This window comes from Ranitomeya variabilis, chromosome 1, assembly GCF_051348905.1.
Source record: "Ranitomeya variabilis isolate aRanVar5 chromosome 1, aRanVar5.hap1, whole genome shotgun sequence".
Lineage (NCBI taxonomy): Eukaryota > Metazoa > Chordata > Amphibia > Anura > Dendrobatidae > Ranitomeya > Ranitomeya variabilis.
The window spans coordinates 367,434,385-367,459,508 of NC_135232.1; positions in this window are offsets into that span (position 1 = coordinate 367,434,385).

Below are 25,124 nucleotides of genomic sequence, written 5' to 3' on the forward strand. Positions count from 1 at the left end.
GCCTCTGATGTTCATGCGGCCGATTTAGTTCGTGCCTTTCATGCCGCTCATCCTGATCGCCCTGGTGGTCGTGGTGAGGGTTCGGTGACCCCTCACTAAGGGGGGGGTACTGTTGTGAATTTGCTTTTTGCTCCCTCTAGTGGTTACTAGTTTTTTGACTCTGGTTTTTCTGTCATTCCTTTTATCCGCACCTGGGTCGTTAGTTAGGGGTGTTGCTATATAAGCTCCCTGGACCTTCAGTTCAATGCCTGGCAACGTAGTTATCAGAGCTAGTCTGCTGTGCTCTTGTCTACTGATCCTGGTTCCAGTTATATCAGCTAAGTCTGCCTTTTGCTTTTTGCTATTTGTTTTGGTTTTGTATTTTTGTCCAGCTTGTTCCAAATCTATATCCTGACCTTCGCTGGAAGCTCTAGGGGGCTGGTGTTCTCCCCCCGGACCGTTAGACGGTTCGGGGGTTCTTGAATTTCCAGTGTGGATTTTGATAGGGTTTTTGTTGACCATATAAGTTACCTTTCTTTATTCTGCTATCAGTAAGCGGGCCTCTCTGTGCTAAACCTGGTTCATTTCTGTGTTTGTCATTTCCTCTTACCTCACCGTCATTATTTGTGGGGGGCTTCTATCCAGCTTTGGGGTCCCCTTCTCTGGAGGCAAGAAAGGTCTTTGTTTTCCTCTACTAGGGGTAGCTAGATTCTCCGGCTGGCGCGTGTCATCTAGAACCAACGTAGGAATGATCCCCGGCTACTTCTAGTGTTGGCGTTAGGAGTAGATATATGGTCAACCCAGTTATCACTGCCCTATGAGCTGGATTTTTGTATTCTGCAGACTTCCACGTTCCTCTGAGACCCTCGCCATTGGGGTCATAACAGCAGGCTCTCCATGCATGTGTTGTTACTGTAACACAGCCGTGACACATGCAGTTGCGGCACTGGACACCTGATTATCGGGGGCGCTCCAGATATCTGGGTTTCCTCTGCAGCTATTCAGTAAGCTTTATTAGTGAGCAGAATCAAGAGGATTCTGACTATATTTACTCATGTCTAGTAGCAAGCACTAACAAAGTAGCATCAACTTTACCACACTAGAAATACTATAATAGGGAACGACAGGTCTTCGAATGCACCCAACCCAGCAGATGGACACCCAAGCAAGACTGTTCACTTTTCCACAAATTAGGTGAAATCTGCTGCAGCAGCAACAGCAAGCACAGAAGCCCCACTAAAGATATCAGAGACTGCAATTACACGAGAACAATGCAGCACACTAAAAATTATAACATACAGTAACAGAAGATGTCAGTTGTGTTTGGATAGCATGTCACATTGTTGGTTCAATAGTGCTTTCAGAATAATTAACACCTACTCCACATACACCTCGGACCTTGCTTTTTCTCAGTCATGTTGCTCAGATAGTGTGCACACTATTACCAACTAAAAATTAGATTTTTCACTCTGCACAACCTCTGCACACAGCTGAATTTCAGTGGCACATAATGAAGCGAAATATGGCGTGACGAATCACATTGCTCACAGAAGAAAGAATTGTTTCAGTGTGGATGAGGGCTGGATGACCAAGAAGATATGCTCCAAACATTTTTTTAAATAGATGTTCCCTACTGTGTGATGTTAGTAACCAACAAATTTTGGGGGAGCCTGTGGATGAGGCCTGCATAGCAAAGACTATATGCTGCAAACAATTTCTAAGTGAGATGTCTCCTACTTTATGATGTTAATAACAGAAGAACTTTTTTTGGCCTGTTGATGAGGCCTGTATAACATTGACTAGGTGCAGCAAACAATTTCTAAGAGAGATGTCTCTTACTGTATTACGTTAGCAACAGAAGAAAGAATTGTGTAAGTGTGGATGGGGACTGAATGACAAAGAGAATATGCTCCTAACAATGTTTTAACTAGATGTCTCCTACTGTATTACATTAATAGCAGAAGCTTTTTTTTGGGGGGGGGCTGTTGATGAGGGCTGTATAACATTGACTACATTCTCCAAACAATTTCAAAGTGAGACATATCCTAATGTATGACATTATTAACAGAAGAAATTTTTTTGGCTGTTGATGAGGCCTGTATAACATTGACTAGATGATACAAACAATTTCCAAGTGAGATGTAGCCTACTTTAATATGTTAGTAACAGAAGAAAGAATTGTTTCAGTGTGGATGAGGGCTGGATGACCAAGAAGATATGCTCCAAACATTTTTTAAATAGATGTTCCCTACTGTATGATGTTAGTAACCAAAAGCATTTGGGGGGCTGCGGATGAGGCCTGTATAACATTGACTATATGCTACAAACTATTTCTAAGTGAGATGTCCCCTACTTTATGACATTGGTAACAGAAGACATTTTTTAGCCTGTCGATGAGTCCTGTATAACATTGACTAGATGCTACAAACAATTTCTAAGTGAGATGTCCCATAATAATAATAAAAATCTTTATTTTTATATCTCGCTAACATATTCCGCAGCACTTTACAGTTTGCACACATCATCATTACTGTCCCCGATGGGGCTCACAATCTAAATTCCCTATCAGTATGTATTACTGTATTATGTTAGTAACAGAATAAAGAATTGTTTAAGTGTGGATGAGGACTGAATGACAAAGAAGATATTTTCCAAACAATTTTTTAATTAGATGTCCCTGTCATGATTCTCAATGGCGAGAGAACATAGCCCAGCATATATGAGAACTAGCTCTTGGAAGATGGAAACTATACTGACCATGAACTAAACCTGCCGCACAACTAGAAGTGGCCGGGTAGCATGCCTACGTTTTTTTATCCCTAGATGCCCAGCGCCAGCCGGAGAACTACCTAATCCTAGCAGAGGAAAAGACAGTCCTGGCTCACCTCTAGAGAAATTTTCCCAAAAGGCAGACAGAGGCCCCCACATATATTGGCGGTGATTTAAGATGAAATGACAAACATAGTATGAAAATAGGTTTAGCAAAATCGAGGTCCGCTTACTAGATAGCATGAAGACAGAAAAGGCACTTTCATGGTCAGCAGAAAACCCTATCAAAACACCATCCAGAAATTACTTTAAGACTCTAGCATTAACTCATAACACCAGAGTGGCAATTTCCGCTCACAAGAGCTTTCCAGACACAGTAACGAAACAGCAGCTGTGAACAGGAACAAAATGCAAAAACACACAAGGACAAAAGTCCAACTTAGCTGGGAGTTGTCTAGTAGCAGGAACATGCACAGAAAGGCTACTGATTACATTGTTGACCGGCATGAAACTGACAGAGGAGCAAGGTTATATAGCGACTCCCACATCCTGATAGGAGCAGGTGAACAGAGGGGATGATGCACACAAGTTAAATTCCAGAAGTGGCCACCGGGGGAGCCCAGAATCCAATTTCACAACAGTACCCCCCCCTCAAGGAGGGGGCACCGAACCCTCACCAGAACCACCAGGGCGATCAGGACGAGCCCTATGAAAGGCCGGACAAGATCGGAGGCATGAACATCAGAGGCAGTGACCCAAGAATTATCCTCCTGACCGTATCCCTTCCATTTGACCAGATACTGGAGTTTCCGTCTGGAAACACGAGAGTCCAAGATCTTTTCCACAACGTACTCCAACTCACCCTCAACCAACACCGGAGCAGGAGGCTCAACGGAAGGCACAGCTGGTACCTCATACCTGCGCAACAATGACCGATGAAAAACATTATGAATCGAAAAGGATGCAGGGAGGTCCAAACGGAAGGACACAGGGTTAAGAATCTCCAATATCTTGTACGGGCCGATGAACCGAGGCTTAAACTTAGGAGAAGAAACCCTCATAGGGACAAAACGAGAAGACAACCACACCAAGTCCCCAACACAAAGCCGAGGACCAACACGACGACGGCGGTTGGCAAAAAGCTGAGTCTTCTCCTGGGACAACTTCAAATTGTCCACCACCTGCCCCCAAATCTGATGCAACCTCTCCACCACAGCATCCACTCCAGGACAATCCGAAGATTCCACTTGACCGGAGGAAAATCGAGGATGAAACCCCGAATTACAGAAAAACGGGGACACCAAGGTGGCAGAGCTGGCCCGATTATTGAGGGCGAACTCCGCCAAAGGCAAAAAAGCAACCCAATCATCCCGATCCGCAGACACAAAACACCTCAAATATGTCTCCAAGGTCTGATTAGTCCGCTCGGTCTGGCCATTAGTCTGAGGATGGAAAGCAGACGAAAAAGACAAATCTATGCCCATCCTAGCACAGAATGCCCGCCAAAATCTAGACACGAATTGGGTCCCTCTGTCAGAAACGATATTCTCCGGAATACCATGCAAACGAACAACATTTTGAAAAAACAGAGGAACCAACTCGGAAGAAGAAGGCAACTTAGGCAAGGGAACCAGATGGACCATCTTAGAGAAACGGTCACACACCACCCAGATGACAGACATCTTCTGAGAAACAGGCAGATCCGAAATAAAATCCATCGAGATGTGCGTCCAAGGCCTCTTCGGGATAGGCAAGGGTAACAACAATCCACTAGCCCGAGAACAACAAGGCTTGGCCCGAGCACAAACGTCACAAGACTGCACAAAGCCTCGCACATCTCGTGACAGGGAAGGCCACCAGAAGGACCTTGCCACCAAATCCCTGGTACCAAAGATTCCAGGATGACCTGCCAATGCAGAAGAATGAACCTCAGAGATGACTCTACTGGTCCAATCATCAGGAACAAACAGTCTACCAGGTGGGCAACGATCAGGTCTATCCGCCTGAAACTCCTGCAAGGCCCGCCGCAGGTCTGGAGAAACGGCAGACAATATCACTCCATCTTTAAGGATACCTGTGGGCTCAGAATTACCAGGGGAGTCAGGCTCAAAACTCCTAGAAAGGGCATCCGCCTTAACATTCTTAGAACCCGGTAGGTAAGACACCACAAAATTAAACCGAGAGAAAAACAACGACCAGCGCGCTTGTCTAGGATTCAGGCGCCTGGCAGACTCAAGGTAAATTAAATTTTTGTGGTCAGTCAATACCACCACCTGATGTCTGGCCCCCTCAAGCCAGTGATGCCACTCCTCAAAAGCCCACTTCATGGCCAAAAGCTCCCGATTCCCAATATCATAATTCCGCTCGGCGGGCGAAAATTTATGGGAAAAAAAAGCACAAGGTCTCATCACGGAGCAGTCGGAACTTCTCTGCGACAACACCGCCCCAGCTCCGATTTCAGAAGCGTCGACCTCAACCTGAAAAGGAAGAGCAACATCAGGCTGACGCAACACTGGGGCGGAAGAAAAGCGGCGCTTGAGCTCCCGAAAGGCCTCCACAGCATCAGGGGACCAATCAGCAACATCAGCACCCTTCTTAGTCAAATCAGTCAATGGTTTTACAACATCAGAAAAACCAGCAATAAATCGACGATAAAAGTTAGCAAAGCCCAAAAATTTCTGAAGACTCTTAAGAGAAGAGGGTTGCGTCCAATCACCAATAGCCTGAACCTTGACAGGATCCATCTCGATGGAAGAGGGGGAAAAAATGTATCCCAAGAAGGAAATCTTCTGAACCCCAAAAACACACTTAGAACCCTTCACACACAAGGAATTAGACCGCAAAACCTGAAAAACCCTCCTGACCTGCTGGACATGAGAGTCCCAGTCATCCGAAAAAATCAGAATATCATCCAGATACACAATCATAAATTTATCCAAATAATCGCGGAAAATGTCATGCATAAAGGACTGGAAGACTGAAGGGGCATTTGAAAGACCAAAAGGCATCACCAAATACTCAAAATGGCCCTCGGGCGTATTAAATGCGGTTTTCCACTCATCCCCCTGCTTGATTCGCACCAAATTATACGCCCCACGGAGATCAATCTTAGAGAACCACTTGGCCCCCTTTATACGAGCAAACAAATCAGTAAGCAGTGGTAACGGATATTGATATTTAACCGTGATTTTATTCAAAAGTCGATAATCAATACACGGCCTCAAAGAGCCGTCTTTCTTAGACACAAAGAAAAAACCGGCTCCTAAGGGAGATGACGAAGGACGAATATGTCCCTTTTCCAAGGACTCCTTTATATATTCTCGCATAGCAGCGTGTTCAGGCACAGACAGATTAAATAAACGACCCTTAGGGTATTTACTACCCGGGATCAAGTCTATGGCACAATCGCACTCCCGGTGCGGAGGTAGTGAACCAACCTTGGGTTCTTCAAAAACGTCACGAAAGTCAGACAAGAATTCAGGAATCTCAGAGGGAATAGATGATGAAATGGAAACCAAAGGTACGTCCCCATGAGTTCCTTTACATCCCCAGCTTAACACAGACATAGCTCTCCAGTCGAGGACTGGGTTATGAGATTGCAGCCATGGCAATCCCAGCACCAAAACATCATGTAGATTATACAGCACCAGAAAGCGAATAACCTCCTGGTGATCCGGATTAACACGCATAGTCACTTGTGTCCAGTATTGTGGTTTATTACTAGCCAATGGGGTGGAGTCAATCCCTTTCAGAGGTATCGGAGCCTCCAATGGCTCCAAATCATACCCACAGCGTTTGGCCAAGGACCAATCCATAAGACTCAAAGCAGCGCCAGAGTCGACATAGGCGTCCGCGGTAATAGATGACAAAGAACAAATCAGGGTCACAGATAGAATAAACTTAGACTGTAAAGTGCTAATTGAAACAGACTTGTCAGGCTTCTTAGTACGCTTAAAGCATGCTGATATAACATGAGTTGAATCACCACAATAGAAGCACAACCCATTTTTTCGTCTAAAATTCTGCCGCTCGCTTCTGGACAGAATTCTATCACATTGCATATTTTCTGGCGTTTTCTCAGTAGACACCGCCAAATGGTGCACAGGTTTGCGCTCCCGCAGACGCCTATCGATCTGAATAGCCATCGTCATGGACTCATTCAGACTCGCAGGCACAGGGAACCACACCATAACATCCTTAATGGCATCAGAGAGACCTTCTCTGAAAATCGCCGCCAGGGCGCACTCATTCCACTGAGTAAGCACAGACCATTTGCGGAATTTTTGGCAGTATATTTCAGCTTCATCTTGCCCCTGAGACAAGGACATCAAGGCCTTTTCCGCCTGAAGCTCTAAATGAGGTTCCTCATAAAGCAACCCCAAGGCCAGAAAAAACGCATCCACATTGAGCAACGCAGGATCCCCTGGTGCCAATGCAAAAGCCCAGTCTTGAGGGTCGCCCCGGAGCAAGGAAATTACAATCCTGACCTGCTGTGCAGGGTCTCCGGCAGAGCGAGACTTCAGGGACAAAAACAACTTGCAACTATTTTTAAAATTTTGAAAGTGAGATCTATTCCCCGAGAAGAATTCAGGCAAAGGAATTCTAGGCTCAGACATAGGTGCATGAACAACAAAATCTTGCAAATTTTGTACCTTTGTGGCGAGATTATTCAAACCTGTAGCTACACTCTGAAGATCCATTTGAAACAGGTGAACACAGAGCCATTCAAGGATTAGAAGGAGAGGAAGAGAGGAAGGCTGCAGTATAGGCAGACTAGCAAGTGATTCAATTAAGAGCACACTCAGAACTAGAGGGAAAAAAAAAAAAAAAAAAAAAATTGTAGCAGACTTCTTTTTTCTCTCCTTTCTCAGCCAGTAATTTAACCCTTTTTTGGGCCGGTCAAACTGTCATGATTCTCAATGGCGAGAGAACATAGCCCAGCATATATGAGAACTAGCTCTTGGAAGATGGAAACTATACTGACCATGAACTAAACCTGCCGCACAACTAGAAGTGGCCGGGTAGCATGCCTACGTTTTTTTATCCCTAGATGCCCAGCGCCAGCCGGAGAACTACCTAATCCTAGCAGAGGAAAAGACAGTCCTGGCTCACCTCTAGAGAAATTTTCCCAAAAGGCAGACAGAGGCCCCCACATATATTGGCGGTGATTTAAGATGAAATGACAAACGTAGTATGAAAATAGGTTTAGCAAAATCGAGGTCCGCTTACTAGATAGCATGAAGACAGAAAAGGCACTTTCATGGTCAGCAGAAAACCCTATCAAAACACCATCCAGAAATTACTTTAAGACTCTAGCATTAACTCATAACACCAGAGTGGCAATTTCCGCTCACAAGAGCTTTCCAGACACAGTAACGAAACAGCAGCTGTGAACAGGAACAAAATGCAAAAACACACAAGGACAAAAGTCCAACTTAGCTGGGAGTTGTCTAGTAGCAGGAACATGCACAGAAAGGCTACTGATTACATTGTTGACCGGCATGAAACTGACAGAGGAGCAAGGTTATATAGCGACTCCCACATCCTGATAGGAGCAGGTGAACAGAGGGGATGATGCACACAAGTTAAATTCCACAAGTGGCCACCGGGGGAGCCCAGAATCCAATTTCACAACATGTCCCCTACTGTATTACATTAATAATAGAATCATTTTGGGGGGGCCTGTTAATGAGGGCTGTATAACATTGACTACATGCTCCAAACAATTTCAAAGTGAGATGTCCCATAATGTATGACATTATTAACAGAAGAATTTTTTTGGCCTGTTAATGAGGCCTGTATAACATCGACTAGATGCTACAAACATTTTGTAAGTGAGATGTTGCCTACTTTATTACGTTAGTAACAGAAGAAAGAATTGTTTAAGTCTGGATGAGGGCTGGATGGCAAAGAAGATATGCTCCAACAATTTTCTAATTAGATGTTCCCTACTGTATTACATTAGTAACAGAAGAATTTGGGGGGGGGGGGGGGGGCTGTCAATGAGGCCTGTATAATATTGAGTACATGCTCCAAACAATTTAAAAGTGAGATCTCCCCTTCTGAATCATGTTAGTAACATAAAAAAATATTTTTAGTGTGGATGAGGCTTGTATAAACTAGAAGATTGTCTGTGGCATTGGAAAGCTATTGTAATACTACTGTAGGAACTCGAGGATTCTGGTAGCGTGGGGCAATGGACAGACAGAGACGGGTTTCTTTAGTGCAAATAGTGTATTTGTACAACAGCAACAACACCCCAAACAATATACTAATAACCCGCAGTGACCTGCAATGAAACAAGTTCTTTAAACATATACAGCAAACGGCAGAGTTCTTAAGGCAGAGTCCTCGGCAAGGTGATAAAAAGGTGAGTGTGACAGGAATCGCTGCCCCAGGAAGCAGTTCTATGGGGCAGCTATATGGTCTATGTGGAGGGAGTTGGTCTGCCTTTCTCTTGTCAGAAACGTCTGAGAATTCCTGGTAAACCAGAGGGAGAGTAGATACCTGTATTGTTTCCTCCAAATTCTGGGTAACTGGAGCCGTTATTGTTGGACTGATGGTAGGACTACACTTCGGTAGGAAGGATATCTCCTTGGTTTCCCAATTGATGTTTGGATTTTGTGACCGTAACCAGGGAATTCCAAAAATTACAGGAAAATGAGGAGAAGATATTAACTAGTGTTGAGCGATACCTTCCGATACTTGAAAGTATTGGTATCGGATAGTATCGGCCGATACCCGAAAAATATCGGATATCGCCGATACCAATACCCGATACCAATACAAGTCAATGGGACTCAAGTATCGGAAGGTATCCTGCATGGTTCCCAGGGTCTGAAGGAGAGGAAACTCTCCTTCAGGCCCTGGGATCCATATTCATGTAAAAAATAAAGAATTAAAATAAAAAATATGGATATACTCACCCGTCCGGTGGCTTCTGGACCTTACCGATTGTAACCGGCAGCCTCCGTTCCTAAGAATGAGGAGTTTAGGACCTTCGATGATGGCTTGTGATCGGTCGCGTGCCGCTCATGTGACCGCTCACTCGACCAATCCCAGGCCGTGACGTCATCGCAGGCCCTAAACTCCTCAATGATTAACAAACCTGCGGAATTGACTTCGGTCACCATTAAACCGGAATGGAGGCAATTTAGGCATACTGGTGGGTGGTGTATGCCGAGCAGGTGAGGTCCGCCCAGGAGTCCATTTCTCTAATCTTAATTTGTACAGCCTCAACCTCCTGCTGCAAGGAGTTAATCATAGCAAACAGTTTGTCTACCCATGTCTCAGTCATTGCCCCAGCAGAATCCTCTGTTGGCTGGAGTATCCTGTAATACTATTGTAGGAACTCGAGGATTCTGGTAGCGTGGGGCAATGAACAGACAGAGACGGTTTCTTTAGTGCAAATAGTGTATGTATACAACAGCAACAACACCCAAAACAATATACTGATAACCCGACCTGCAATGAAACAAGTCCTTGAAACCTATACAGCAAACGGCAGAGTTCTTAAGGCAGAATCCTCGGCAAGGTGATAAAAAGGTGAGTGTGACAGGTGATGTGGTGCAGATCCAAAACACTGTCGGTGCAGAAAGAGTCAAATCCAGGTATGTCATAAACACAGGGAAGTCCAGAACAAGTCCACGGGTTAATCCCAGGTGTGGCATGAACACAGGTAAGTCCAGAAACAAGTTCACAATAAAGTATTATACTGGTGTTGTTTCCAACAGCTCCCACTGGCGGGAGTAAATGAAGGATTAAGCAGCAAAATACAGTCCAGCAACATAGTTCAAAAACACAGTTCAGAAACAGAGTTCTTACCAGGAGGAGTGAACCAAGGGTTAAGTTCCAAAGTCAACAGACTAAAGATAACTTAGAGAGTGTAGCTTACATAAGCAGAGAATGTCCAGAGTCACAGGTAGAAGCACAGTAGAACAAGCAGCTGAGCTGAAGGGGAACGGAAGCAGAATACTCTAGCAAGGAAGCTGACACCTGAGCTGGGTTTTAAACAAACGAACAGGAAATAGGGCAGACAAAAACAGCAAACTCCATCTTAACAAAGGGCAAGATCATTTACAAGGTGACTTGGAAAACACTGATACTGACAGCCCTCTTCCTACAGTTGCTGCTGGTAAGGTGCAGATTTGCCAGAGAAATATGGCCAGTGTGTCATTAAATGAACAGATCAGGAAGAGGCATGACGAGGGCAGGAATGGGAACATACAACAGGATCAATAACAGGGTGGCTATGGAAGGTATGAGATCCAGGATCCAGCCTATAATGATTAGTTGTTTACCCAACACCAATTACCAGAGAGCGTTTGATGCTCATCAGAAGATAGGTGTAACAGATGCGTGTCTCCAGCTAGGCATAAAAGATGCCCATGATAAATTGGATGCCAAAGATGCACATAATCTAGACGATATGCTCAAAACAATTTCAAACTCAGATCTCGGCTGCTGTATCACGTTTGTAAAAAAAAAATAATAATATGCACAGTACTGCACACAGAACAATTTTAATGCCACTAAATGACAAGGTTACATATAGCGGGCTGTAACACGTTTACCAACAGAAAAAATATATATATTTTAATGTACATGAGGTCTGCAGAAAGCTTCATATCACCGCCACAAAATGACAACGTGGATTACCGCGGGCTGTATCACATTTAAAAAAAAATATATATTTTTTTAATGTGCACGAGCTATGCACACTGTTAAGTTTCACCGCCACTAAATAGCAAGGTGAGATATGGCATGGTGAATCATGCTATCATCAACACAAAAAAACATTTCTTCATGCACAACAGCTCAAATCACAGAACAATGCCAGTACGCCCCTAAATGACAATGTGGGATATGGCATGCTGTTTCAAATTTAGCTAGTGAAAAAATAAGATTTAGAATGCTATACTCACGCATGGAGCATAATAGAAGCAATGCACAACACACTTGTATGATATTGCACTGCTGTCTTTGTGGACCTCAGTAATGGCAAAAATAGTCAAACATGATGCTACCTAGCTAAATTATCTGAGTAAGAAACAATCACCTAGCTAACTACCTAAAATCTAGCTGCTAACACTGCTAGAATCAAAGCCTAGTGTGTTTTATCATGACACACTCCCGGTGCACATAGTGGAGGAAGGTCTCTTTGTGCATGGGGGGCACTTACAAGGCCCTCCACACTGTTGTTCACTTGTTAACCTTGTGGTTTTTAATAGTTTTTAACTTGTTTGTGGCTTGTCTAACTTTGATTGTCTTAATAAAATTAATATTGTTATTTGTTATATTGTTTGTGGTGATCCTTACCTTTACACGCTACTTTCTCTTGGTCACACATATCTTTTTTAGCGTGTGGTTGCTGATCCCATATATTAATCATTGGTAGTGCCGTCAGGCTTTTTGTCTCTATTACAGTGTCAAAATGGCACTGAAACAAAATGTCCACTCTTTATATGGAGAGAGACATATGATTTCAGCAGTCAATGACACAAGCCGTTATGTCAGGACATTGTGGATATTTCCTGTGCCCTGATTTGCTAGCCGTAGTGTGCACACATATAGTTAGGAAAAATATTCCAGCATATTTTACAGAATATTTCCGATTTTTCCCGATTTCATAAAATTTTGCTCGTATTTCCGATCATGAATCCGAATATGCCATATTTGTCTTGATCGTTTTCCAAACAAATTCGCTCATCACTAGACATGATCCCTGTCACAGATCAAAATTACCTATGAAAGATCACTAACAAACAGTGCACATTGTGAACAATGTGACGTCTATGTCCATTTTTACAACTGTAAGGAGTATGAGAAGCATTGCAATTTATGTTTAATTATTATACAAGAAAATGACTCATAAAATACTTATGGTAAAAACTGAAACATTGATGAAAATCTGATCGAAGACACTGATGAAAATCAGACTGATTTTTACATATCAGAGAAATCACTAATGTCTGAATGAGGCCATAGATCTGACTGCTACTATTGTACTCAGAAAGTCAGGAGTTAACATAGTTGCCCTATACTGTAATTCATCCATTATCATTAATAACGCAAAGTTCAAACCAGTATACAGTGGTTTACTGCATAAATATTGAATGATAGGAAGTGTAACATATATCTTCAATAAAAGATTGGGATAAAGTCCAATATTTAAAGGACACATCTATAAATCAACGATATTATGTTGAAAGCATGATATAGAGATGTGAATAGCAATGCATCTCTTTAGGTTAAGTCACCTGCAAGCAGTGAAGTGAAATTTCAATGATTGACTGCAAGACAGGATCAGATTAAGTAAGGAACTGGATGTCTGTTACTTTCTTGCGTACATTCTAATGATGCTGTCAATCAGCTTAGTCTGAATACACTAATTGTAAAAAAGGTGACTCATGTAAGAAATTTTAGAAATCATTAATTGCAGAGTTGGTTTTTGGTGTGAAATGTATTAAAACTATTGCTTAATGCACACGGATGTAGCTATAGAGGGAGAAGTTGTGGTATTTCCTAGTATCTGATTGGGCCCAAAGATGCCACTGAGGCATAATGAGGTAGAAGCATTATGAATAGCACAGAGATGGAAGACCTTGTTAAAGATTTTGCATTGGGTCCAATGAGTTTCATCCTCAATGTAGCTCATTAAATAGGAATTTCTCTTCTGGAATACCTGAAGAGGAATAGTTTTCATCATCAATTAATTCTGTGTAGCAAGGGGTTCTCGATAATTTGAGGAAGATGGGGTACAAAAATAAGAGTGTGGCTAATCGGAGATGTTTGGTGGGTCCAGATCTGTGTGTTGGTGACTGATGTGGTTGTCCCCAAGGAACATTAAGTTGAAGGTTCCCTTGTGGAAACTGAGTCCCAGGTTCATTGGTCCTTATAAGATTATGGTCGTCACCAATACCGTAGCATTCCGCCTTGCTTTGCCACCCACTTTTAGGATCCATAATGTGTTTCATCGATCTCTGCCGAAGAAATACGTGGCGTCCTCTGTAACATTACTGCTACCGCCATCTCCAATCATTGTGGATGGAAATTTGGAATTTTAAATAGCTAAGATCGTGGATTCTTAGTTCATCAGTCGCTTCAGTCTCTTGTATACTGGAAGGGATACTGTCCTGAAGAGAGGATGTGGGTACCAGAATCTCACATCCATGTGGCCAGGCTGATCCCTTTTCACGTGACACACCCTGATAAAGCCGATTCTGAGGTTCCAGAGGTCCCTCATACAAGGAGGGTACTGTCATGGGTTTACCTCAAAAAAGTGGAGCCAGCACAGCATCTGATTTCTACTACTACACAGTTTAGAAGCACTTCACCTTTATATTAAACGGTGCAAGTTTCTTTTATTTTTTATCAGTGCAAGGATTAATACTGAGTTGAGAGCTCCTGGAAGCTTTCCTTCTTAAGGCTCAGCTGTGCACTGTTAGCCACTCCCTTTTCCTATATAATCTTGGCCCTGAATAACAGTCATTATCAGAGATAGCTTTTGCTACATGGCTGTAGGTTGCTAATGGTTATTACAGGAGTAGGTGTTTGGTGGATTTATCTATGAATGTTGCTAGGTTTTGAGTGTGTTATAATTCCCTTTCTTCATCTACTTTGGTTTAACCACATCCTCTACTCCCTGATGCATTCCTCTGTTGTATGTGTGAGTATATTTGTATGTTTGGTAATTTTAGTTACCCCTGTTTGTATTACCTTGTTAGTCTGGTTGGGGTTGGTATATTACAGTACATTATTGCCCCCCTTTTCCCTGGGTGGGGGAAGGGTACAGACTGAGGGCGGATTCAGGAGCTAAGGCAAGGTACATGGCCCTGGCATCTTCACCATCAGAAGTATTCCGGGGAACAGGGAGAGCTAGGGCTCTCCTAGCAATAGGGAGAGGGAAGGAGCCCCTGGTCGTGGGACACCCGACAACAGAGTCGTGACACTCTCTTATTCTCTCTCCTATAGAAAAAAAGCTCTTAGAATCAGTAGTGTCTACTCTCACTTACCTGTTAAGTGTAAGCTGCTGATCTGCTGGTACACAACTGTATGCTTCCCCCTGCTAACAATTGGTTAAATAAAAATCTTCCTGAGGGTAACCATAAATGCGGAAATTGCAACTTCTGCCACTTACATATAACGAGTGATCCTTTGAAAGTAGGTCCAATTAATCACTATGTTCATGATTTTATTTCTTGCAGAAGCAAGTATGTGGTTTATATTTTGTTTATATTTTTACATATGGAAAACGATCAGACCTCTATTTGGCAGAATTCGGGAGCATTGTCATTCTATCAACACAGGAATAGGATCATTAAAATTAATTCATCATATGCAAACAAAACATGATTCTAATCCTGAGCTTTTGAGGTTTGCAGGTCTAGGACTGGTTAAATTTCCACCACAGGGTGGTAACCATAACAAAATTTTATTAAGGAAAGAAGCAAAATGGATAATTAAATCTAATGTGCAAGGACCTATAGGGTTAAATGATAGGTTGGATCTTTCTTTTTTCCTGTAATGTGTGTAAACTTATCACTTAAGATAACATGCCAGGATGGTAATAAATCCTGTGGGGTTGTGATAAGGGTGAACAGTAGTGTTGAGCATTCCGATACCGCAAGTATCGGGTATCGGCCGATATTTGCTGTATCGGAATTCCGATACCGAGATCCGATACTTTTGTGGTATCGGGTATCGGTATCGAAACAACATTAATGTGTAAAAGAAAGAATTAAAATAAAAAATATTGCTATACTCACCTCTCCGACGCAGCCTGGACCTCACCGAGGGAACCGGCAGCGTTGTTTGCTTAAAATGCGCGCTTTTCCTTCCTTCCGTGACGTCACGGCTTCTGATTGGTCGCGTGCCGCCCATGTGGCCGCGACGCGACCAATCACAGCAAGCCGTGACGTAATTTTCAGGTCCTTCTAGGCATTCAGTATTTTAAAATTACGTTCCAGCTTTGTGATTGGTCGCGTCGCGGTCACATGGGCGACGCGACCAATCACAAGCCGTGACGTCACGGGAGGCAGGAGACGCGCGCATTTTAAAATGCGCGCGTGTCCAGCCTCCCGTGACGTCACGGCTTGTGATTGGTCGCGTCGCCCATGTGGCCGCGACGCAACCAATCACAGCAAGCCGTGACGTAATTTCAGGTCCTTCAGGATTTTAAAATTACGTTCTGGCTTGTGATTGGTCGCGTCGCGGTCACATGGGCGACGCGACCAATCACAAGCCGTGACGTCACGGGAGGCTGGACACGCGCGCATTTTAAAATGCGCGCGTCTCCTGCCTCCCGTGACGTCACGGCTTGTGATTGGTCGCGTCGCCCATGTGACCGCGACGCGACCAATCACAAAGCCGGAACGTAATTTTAAAATACTGAATGCCTAGAAGGACCTGAAAATTACGTCACGGCTTGCTGTGATTGGTCACGTCGCGGCCACATGGGCGGCACGCGACCAATCAGAAGCCGTGACGTCACGGAAGGAAGGAAAAGCGCGCATTTTAAGCAAACAACGCTGCCGGTTCCCTCGGTGAGGTGAGTATAGCAATATTTTTTATTTTAATTCTTTATTTTACACATTAATATGGTTCCCAGGGCCTGAAGGAGAGTTTCCTCTCCTTCAGACCCTGGGAACCATCAGGAATACCGTCCGATACTTGAGTCCCATTGACTTGTATTGGTATCTGGTATCGGTATCAGATTAGATCCGATACTTTGCCGGTATCGGCCGATACTTTCCGATACCGATACTTTCAAGTATCGGACGATATCGCTCAACACTAGTGAACAGTAAATAGTTTCCTGCTTTCTACTAAGGGTACTGTCACACAGTGGCACTTTGGTCGCTACGACGGTACGATCCGTGATGTTCCAGCGATATCCATACGATATCGCTGTGTCTGACACGCAGCAGTGATCAGGGACCCTGCTGAGAATCGTACGTCGTAGCGGATCGTTTGGAACTTTCTTTCGTCGCTGGATCTCCCGCTGTCATCGTTGGATCGGTGTGTGTGACACCGATCCAACGATGCGTTCGCTTGTAACCAGGGTAAACATCGGGTTACTAAGCGCAGGGCCGCGCTTAGTAACCCAATGCTTATACTGGTTACCATCGTAAAAGTAAAAAAAAAAAAAACGTACATACTCACATTCCGGTGTCCGTCAGGTCCCTTGCAGTCTGCTTCCCGCTCTGACTGACTGCCAGCCGGAAAGTAAGAGCAGAGCACAGCGGTGACGTCACCGCTGTGATCTGCTTTCACTTTACGGCGGCACTCAGTCAGAGCGGGAAGCAGACTGCAAGGGGCCTGACGGACACCGGAATGTGAGTATGTACGTTTTTTTTTTTTTTTACTTTTATGATGGTAACCAGGGTAAACATCGGGTTACTAAGCGCGGCCCTGCGCTTAGTAACCCGATGTTTACCCTGGTTACCCCAGGCCTTCGGCATCGTTGGTCGCTGGAGAGCGGTCTGTGTGACAGCTCTCCAGCGACCACACAATGACTTTCCAACGATGACGGCCAGGTCGTATCGCTGGTCGTGATTGTTGGAAAGTTGCAGAGTGTGACAGTACCCTAAGGTTTGAATATTATTCTAGTATTGCACTCCTGATCTTCAGATTTGCTTTCGGTAAATAAGAGTAACCAAGACATATTGTCTATTTGCATTTTTGCGTTTTTATCATGCACTTTGTTTAATCTTGCTCTTTAAATGAAATAGCTTAACCATGTGTAGACATCAAGCCCCTATATAGGAAATGACATCACTTGTTTACTCACATGGACCCGTAGAAGCATCTTTCACACGAAACGGCCGTCGTCCTCCCCCGCATTCCTCCTGCACCTGCTTGTCCCAATAACTTTGTCCACAGACCGATAATGGTTAAATAAAGGACTTCGCTCACACAGCTCATGGGTGAGTGCTGCATCTTTTTCTGCTTTGTTATATTTTTATGGAATCTCTCCCTTCATGCTGTGCACCTATACCCGGAGCTCTTTTATCGTTGTTCTTAAAGTCCCGGTTATCCACCACAACAGGCTACATAACTGCATTACCTTGGTGCCATTCATTTTTTCTTGTTAGTAAGACTTTATGTCCATGTATGTGTTTTGTGTTTTTTGTGTACTATTTAAAATACTGTGTTTTATTTAATAAATAAACTGTCATCTTCCCAATTAGCATATTATGTTCTACAATTATTTTTGTTATTTCCTGACACAAAGTGTCATAACAATGCCTTCTTTCGTTCTACATATTGTAGAAGATTTTATCAGCCACAGAAGGCTCAAAAGACAATAGGTGCGCCCATCAAGAATTTCCCTTAATGCCTTGCAACTGTCACATCACATAGCATAGTGAAGCCAATCAACATGGACTATCATAGCTGGTGTAAAAGTTGATGCAGGGAATGCAGCAGCAATTTTAGGGTAATATAGGCTGGTGAGAAGTTATCAGTGCTCACAGTTCAGAAACAGACATCAGAAAAGAAAGACTTAAAGTTTATACAAGTGCAACAGAATGTAATGTGATGTACAACTGCAACATTGAATAAGGTCATGTTAGGAATCTGTGAATGATACAGAGATTCAATTGATTGGGTGAGATAAAAATATGAGAGATGCCAAGATCTGTGCCAGGACCAGTGTGATTAATGACATGGTGGAGCTGTCATCTCTCCTGCTGCTTTTGAATTACAATTTTACATTGAACCTCAATTCTTAGTGCACTAGAAAGCTGCAGCAATGTAGTAAAATATTTTTTACAGAAAAAAATATGAAATCAGGGTCCATCAGTGAGGATGTGCTTACTTGTCCAAAGCAACTGTACTGAGTCTTTCCTTTTCTTGTACAATCCTTTTAGTGAATAGGGAAATTATTGTTTTTCTAACAACACAAATGAAAATTACTCCCAAATCTAGACATTTAAGTGCAACTGTCAATCTTACAAAATGTGCATGTTGTAAACAATGTTTTTGCACACCTGTTTTTCCAATTAAATGTAACATTCATAAATGCCTCAACAACACAAGGTCCTGTTGCTAGCTATTTGTTATCCTCTACATAGCAAGTGTCACGCTTCCACCTATCACATTCAGCTTGTGAGGTTTGTGCTTCCCTGTGCCTTGAGTTTTGTATGCTTGATCTGTTGCCTGACCTTGGACTTCATTCTGACCATCCACCTGTTTAACCTTTTCAGCTCTGATCCATTATCCTCCCGGTACTCTGACCTCGGAACATTACCTGACTTTTGTCTCTTCCCTCTGTTTATGATGTACCCTCCTGGCTTCTGACCTTGGACTCCTTCACCACTCTGACTCATGGCTTGGCTGTGAAAAGTGTCTAGCGTCACAGCAAGCATTTCTTTTACATCATTTCTGGGAAGGCAATTGAATTTTCTTAAAAAGTAAATATAGATATATAACTGTGCATGTCTATTTTTGAACACCTGTTTTACTGGTCCAATTTGACAACTGTACATGTGGCTTGTGGCCACATTTTTTTTTCTGTACTTGTACCCACCTAGCTAGTAAGTCAGCTTAGGTAATGTTTGTCAAATGTTGAATAACTCTGGTTAAAAAAGATTACCAAAAGTTAATTATAGTGTTAGAACAAAATGTATAGTAAAAAAAGTGGTAATAGCAATGGAAGGGATGAACAATAAAAAAAAGCCAATTACCTTGATTATGAATGTGTACAACATGAGCAGAAGCACCAGCACTACCACTAGCACCAACGTAACGCAGATGGATGTAGACCCAGTGTGCCATGTTCTGGACTTATCCTGAGGGGGTGTGAATAATTGTCTATCAAGTCTTCACTAGACTCCCTGATGGTGAGAATAGGCTGGGCTGCCGGTAGACACCAGGTACCACTCTAGGGCAGTGTCTGGGACTGAAACAACTGATTTGAGGGTCAGAGACATATGTTCAAGGTACAGGAGGACAGAGAAAAAGGTGTGGTCAGACAATTTGAGGTGAGGGCAGGCAGCACAGGTTTAATATATGTAGCCGTGGTCAGGAGCGGAGAGTTCAGGATAAACAGTAAACGAGCCGGGTCAGTAGAAGGAGAAACAGAACAAACATGCACACATAGGATCTAGAGACAAGCAACTGAGAACCAATGATTAGGCAATGAGTAGTGGAAGGAGCTACCTAATAAACCCGCTGCTGCCTAGGGATAAGCTCGGGAAGGCAAACCCCACAGTACACGGTAGGTTTAAAGTCCTCTAGGATGTGGCCACTTCTCCCTATAGCCAGGAGGAGATTCTCTAGGAGCAAAAGTGGAAGTGAGCACAAGGCAGCACAGAAACATGGTTTTACATTGGGATAGAGTGGTGAATGCACCTAGTAGGGCATATGAGAAGGCATGTGAGAAGGCGTACCTGAGTGACAACCAGCTGGAGGGGCAGTACGACTTTGAAACACTCAGCAAGTGGAATATTGGGGACAAAGTGTGGGGCATTATGGAACACATGGCACATCACTCATCTCAGTCACAGCAGGATAATATTACCTCTCAAAGTGACACTGTCAGTTTTATTCAGTGTTCTGCAGAAAACCATATTCAAAAAACATGAAAAGTCCGACAGAGCACAGCATTATTAAACGGGAAGTTGGTTACAACCTGGATACCATCCATTTTTATGATGAGGTCATTTTAATGTTAGTAAGGCTGCATTTGTGTTAAAGAACTTGAAATGGTTTTTATGCAGACCTGAGAGATTTCAGAGTGTTACACCTGTCTTTACAAAACAGTTAAAGGCTTTGTAGTATTGTGATTTGCCACAAATAAATATACAAATAAATTTAATGTAAATTGATTTTTTGTTGAAAATTCTTCAAAGCTGGCGAATGTGAATTTCAAAAGTTTTGATCATCTATAGTATTAGCTCTAACAGCTGTTCGGCTCTTCCTATTTATCTTTCCACTATTCATGTAATAAAATAGAAAATGCAAATGCATGAATTATTGATATATTAACTACTACAACTGTTAGTTAACAAGAATCAATGTCTACAAACAAGGTTTTTTTTCCCCATCCAGAAGAAAAAAAATGCAACTCTAAGGCCGGGTTAAGACAAGTGAATGATAAAATTGTCTGATTTTCATCCAGAAAAAATGGACAACTGTCATCTTTATTGTCACCTATCTGTCATGTTCTTTTCATCTATATGATATCTATATACTATTTGTTTTTAAACATGAATAGTTAAAAAATATTCACAAGACCGAATACAGTTTCCTTTGTTAATAACTGCAATGTATCTGTAAAAATCATATACAATACGAATGATCACTATGGATTTTTTTTACTTAAAAAGACTTGAATTAGCAAATCTAATATGAAATATGAAAGAAACGGCATGCTACAATTTTTTTAAAGCAGACATTGTGACTGTGCATGGTTGAAACAAGCTGGTAACAGGTATCTTAGCACAGCAGAGTTGAAGGTACAGATAGCACCAGGATAGTTGAGAAGAGCTGGTACCAGGTGGTTTAGCACAGTTGCAGGTGCATACAGCACCAGGATATCTGGACTAAGCTTTCTAGTAGAAGCTGGTTGCTGGATTAAAGACAGGAGCAGCTGCAAAGATAATTGAACATATGGCTGAAGCAGAGCCAAGTGGAAAGTTTGGCTAGACTCTTGAAAAGCATGTGCTAGCAATGTGCACTACTACCTGAATACTCAGGCAGCATGCAGCCACTTAAGCTGGCCTTAAAAGTCCTTAGAAGAGATTATCAGAGGTTCATCCCAGGCTACCATTGTAACCTGGCATGAAAGATAGCAGAAGGTAGACTAACAATGAAGCAAAGCCAAGTGCTGAAACCAGGACAGGTGATTAACCGATATCTAGGAAGAAAAGGAAAAGAGAAGACAGAGGGAGAAAAAAAACCATTCAAAATATAAGAATAAAATCAAATAAAAAAAATTCATACAATCTCTAACTCCCTGAATTGGATTTTGTATGAAGAAAATATTTATTACTTGATGTTTTCTTGATATGAATTTATTTTTATATTTTTAAAGTATTTTTTACCTATTTTATATTTTCCATTTTCTGCTTAGCTATGTGTGGAAAACAAATTGTTTACTATTCCCACCAATAAGTGTGTAGGAATAATTACCTATATTAGTTTGAGTGAGGCAATGTGTGCTAGTTTTTCTATTATTTAAAATTATATAATAACTTTCTATACTTTTCTTTTATAATGCAGCATAAAGTTTGCACAACAGAAATAGAATACTTTTATAAGGCATATACTTGTCTAGACAGTTATTTTTGAGATACTTTTATGAACCAGCACCAAAAGGCTTAAGCAAATTAAAATGGTAGTTTAAAAGCAGTTCTGGAAACAGAGTCATCCATATTGATCATTAGTGTTGAGCGATACCGTCCGATACTTGAAAGTATTGGTATCGGAAAGTATCGGCCGATACCGGCAAAGTATCGGATCTAATCCGATACCGATACCCGATACCAATACAAGTCAATGGGACTCAAGTATTGGACGGTATCCCTGATGGTTCCCAGGGTCTGAAGGAGAGGAAACTCTCCTTCAGGCCCTGGGATCCATATTAATGTGTAAAATAAAGAATTAAAATAAAAAATATTGCTATACTCACCTCTCCGACGCAGCCTGGACCTCACCGAGGGAACCGGCAGCGTTCTTTGCTTAAAATGCGCGCTTTTACTTCCTTCCGTGACGTCACGGCTTGTGATTGGTCGCGTGCCGCCCATGTGGCCGCGACGCGACCAATCACAGCAAGCCGTGATGTAATTTTCAGGTCCTCAATGCCTAATTCTAGGCATTCAGGAATTTAAAATTACGTTCCGGCTTGTGATTGGTCGCGTCGCGGTCACATGGGCGGCGCGACCAATCACAAGCCGTGACGTCACGGGAGGCAGGAGACGCGCGCATTTTTAAAATTACGTCACGGCTTGTGATTGGTTGCGTGCCGCCCATGTGACCGCGACGCGACCAATCACAGCAAGCCGTGACGTAATTTCAGGTCCTGATGCCTATTTCTGCATTGAGGACCTGAAATTACGTCACGGCTTGCTGTGATTGGTCGCGTTGCGGTCACATGGGCGGCACGCAACCAATCACAAGCCGTGATGTAATTTTAAAAATGTGCGCGTCTCCTGCCTCCCGTGATGTCACGGCTTGTGATTGGTCGCGTCGCCCATGTGACCGCGACGCGACCAATCACAAGCCGGAACGTAATTTTAAATTCCTGAATGCCTAGAATTAGGCATTGAGGACCTGAAAATTACGTCACGGCTTGCTGTGATTGGTCGCGTCGCGGCCACATGGGCGGCACGCGACCAATCACAAGCCGTGACGTCACGGAAGGAAGTAAAAGCGCGCATTTTAAGCAAAGAACGCTGCCGGTTCCCTCGGTGAGGTCCAGGCTGCGTCGGAGAGGTGAGTATAGCAATATTTTTTATTTTAATTCTTAATTTTACACATTAATGTTGTTTCGATACCGATACCCGATACCACAAAAGTATCGGATCTCGGTATCGGAATTCCGATACCCGCAAGTATCGGCCGATACCCAATACTTGCGGTATCGGAATGCTCAACACTATTGATCATGCTACATTGGTAATTAGTGATGCCAGCTGTCGACATGTTGTCAGCACTGCATGCAAAACACAACGATCCAAGTAGTAGTAGTGTGGACCTGGCGCTAGATCTGACCCTTGTCACTTTATGAGATAATAACTCTGGAACGCTTTAACAGTTCACAGATTTTTTTTGTGACACATAGTACTTCATGATAGTGGTAAAATTTGCTCGATACAACTTTACATGTGAAACTTTATATGTGCATTTATTTGTAAAACAATTTACAATCTGGGGAAAATTTAGAAAATTTCACAATTTTCAAACTTTTAATTCTTACACCCTTAAACTAGAGAGTTATGTCACACAAAATAGTTCATAAATAACATTTCCCATATGTCTACTTTACATTAGTGAAATTTTTTAACATAATTTTTTTGTTAGGAAGTTAGAAGGGTTAAAAATTGATCAGCGATTTCTCATTTTTCCAACAAAATTTACAAAGCCATTTTTTTAGGAACCACATAACATTTGAAGTGACTTTGAGGGGCTTATGTGACAGAAAATAACCAAAAGTGGCACAATTCTAAAAACTGCACCCCTCAAAGTTCTCAAAACACATCCAAGAAGTTTATTAACCCTTCAGGTGAGTCACAGGAATTAATGCAATGTGGAAGGAAAAATAAACATTTTACTTTTTTTCACAAAAATTTTAATTTAGCCGAAATGTATTTTATTTTCACAATAGTAACAGGTCAAAATTAACTTAAAATTTTGTTCTGCAATTTCTCCTGAGTACACTGATGCTCCATTTGGGAGGGAAAACTACTGTTTAGATGCACGGCAGGTCTCGGAAGGGAAGGAGCATCATTTGACTTTTTGAATGCAACAATGGCTAGAATCGAGAGCGGACGCCATGTCACATTTTCAGAGTCCCTGATGTGCCTGAACAGTGGAAACCCCCAAAACATTATGGAAACTATACCCCTCAAGGAATGTATCTAGAGGTGTGGTGAGCACCTTGAAGACCCAGGTGTTTCACAGACGTTTATAACATTGAGCTGTAAAAATTTTAAAAAATCACAACTTTCCCACAAAAATGTTCATTTAGCCATAATTATTTTATTTTCACAAGGGTAACAGGAGAAAATGAACCCCAAACTTTGTTGAGCAATTTCTCTGTGTATTCTGATTAGTGATGATGATCGAACGTGCTCGCCACTACTCGATACTCGCCCGAGTATAACTATGCTCGGTGTACTCGGCGAGCACCGAGTATTTCCAGGATTATTCAGCGGGAGCTTTGGTCTCTGCCCTGCAATTTTAGCGCTGCTTAGAGCCCCAATGACCATGCAGGGATTGTCTGTCATGCACTGTAATGCCGCAGCCATCTTTGTTGTGGTATTACAGTGATTGGCTGGCCGCAGAGCGTCATCAGGTCTATAAGAGACCTGGCGCCGCCCTGCTCACCGCATTCTGCTCCAGAGTCAGCTAGTGTAGGGAGAGCTGCTGCTGAGATAGGGTCAGAATCATTCTATTGTTAGTTTGGGTCCGCTAATGTTCAGTCCACAAATCCTGATAATGCAACAGTCCTTTTTAGGGCTAATTCGGCGGTACATAGATTGCAGTGCTAGGTAGGCAGGGGAGTGCACATATCCACATCAGTGCAAGGCCTGCAGGCACTGTATGTGAGTACATAGATCTCACTGCATACCTAAAAAAAACTCCATTACTGTCTGCTGCTGCTTATTTTATATGCAAGGTATTGGTTTATATTATGGCCATAATACTTA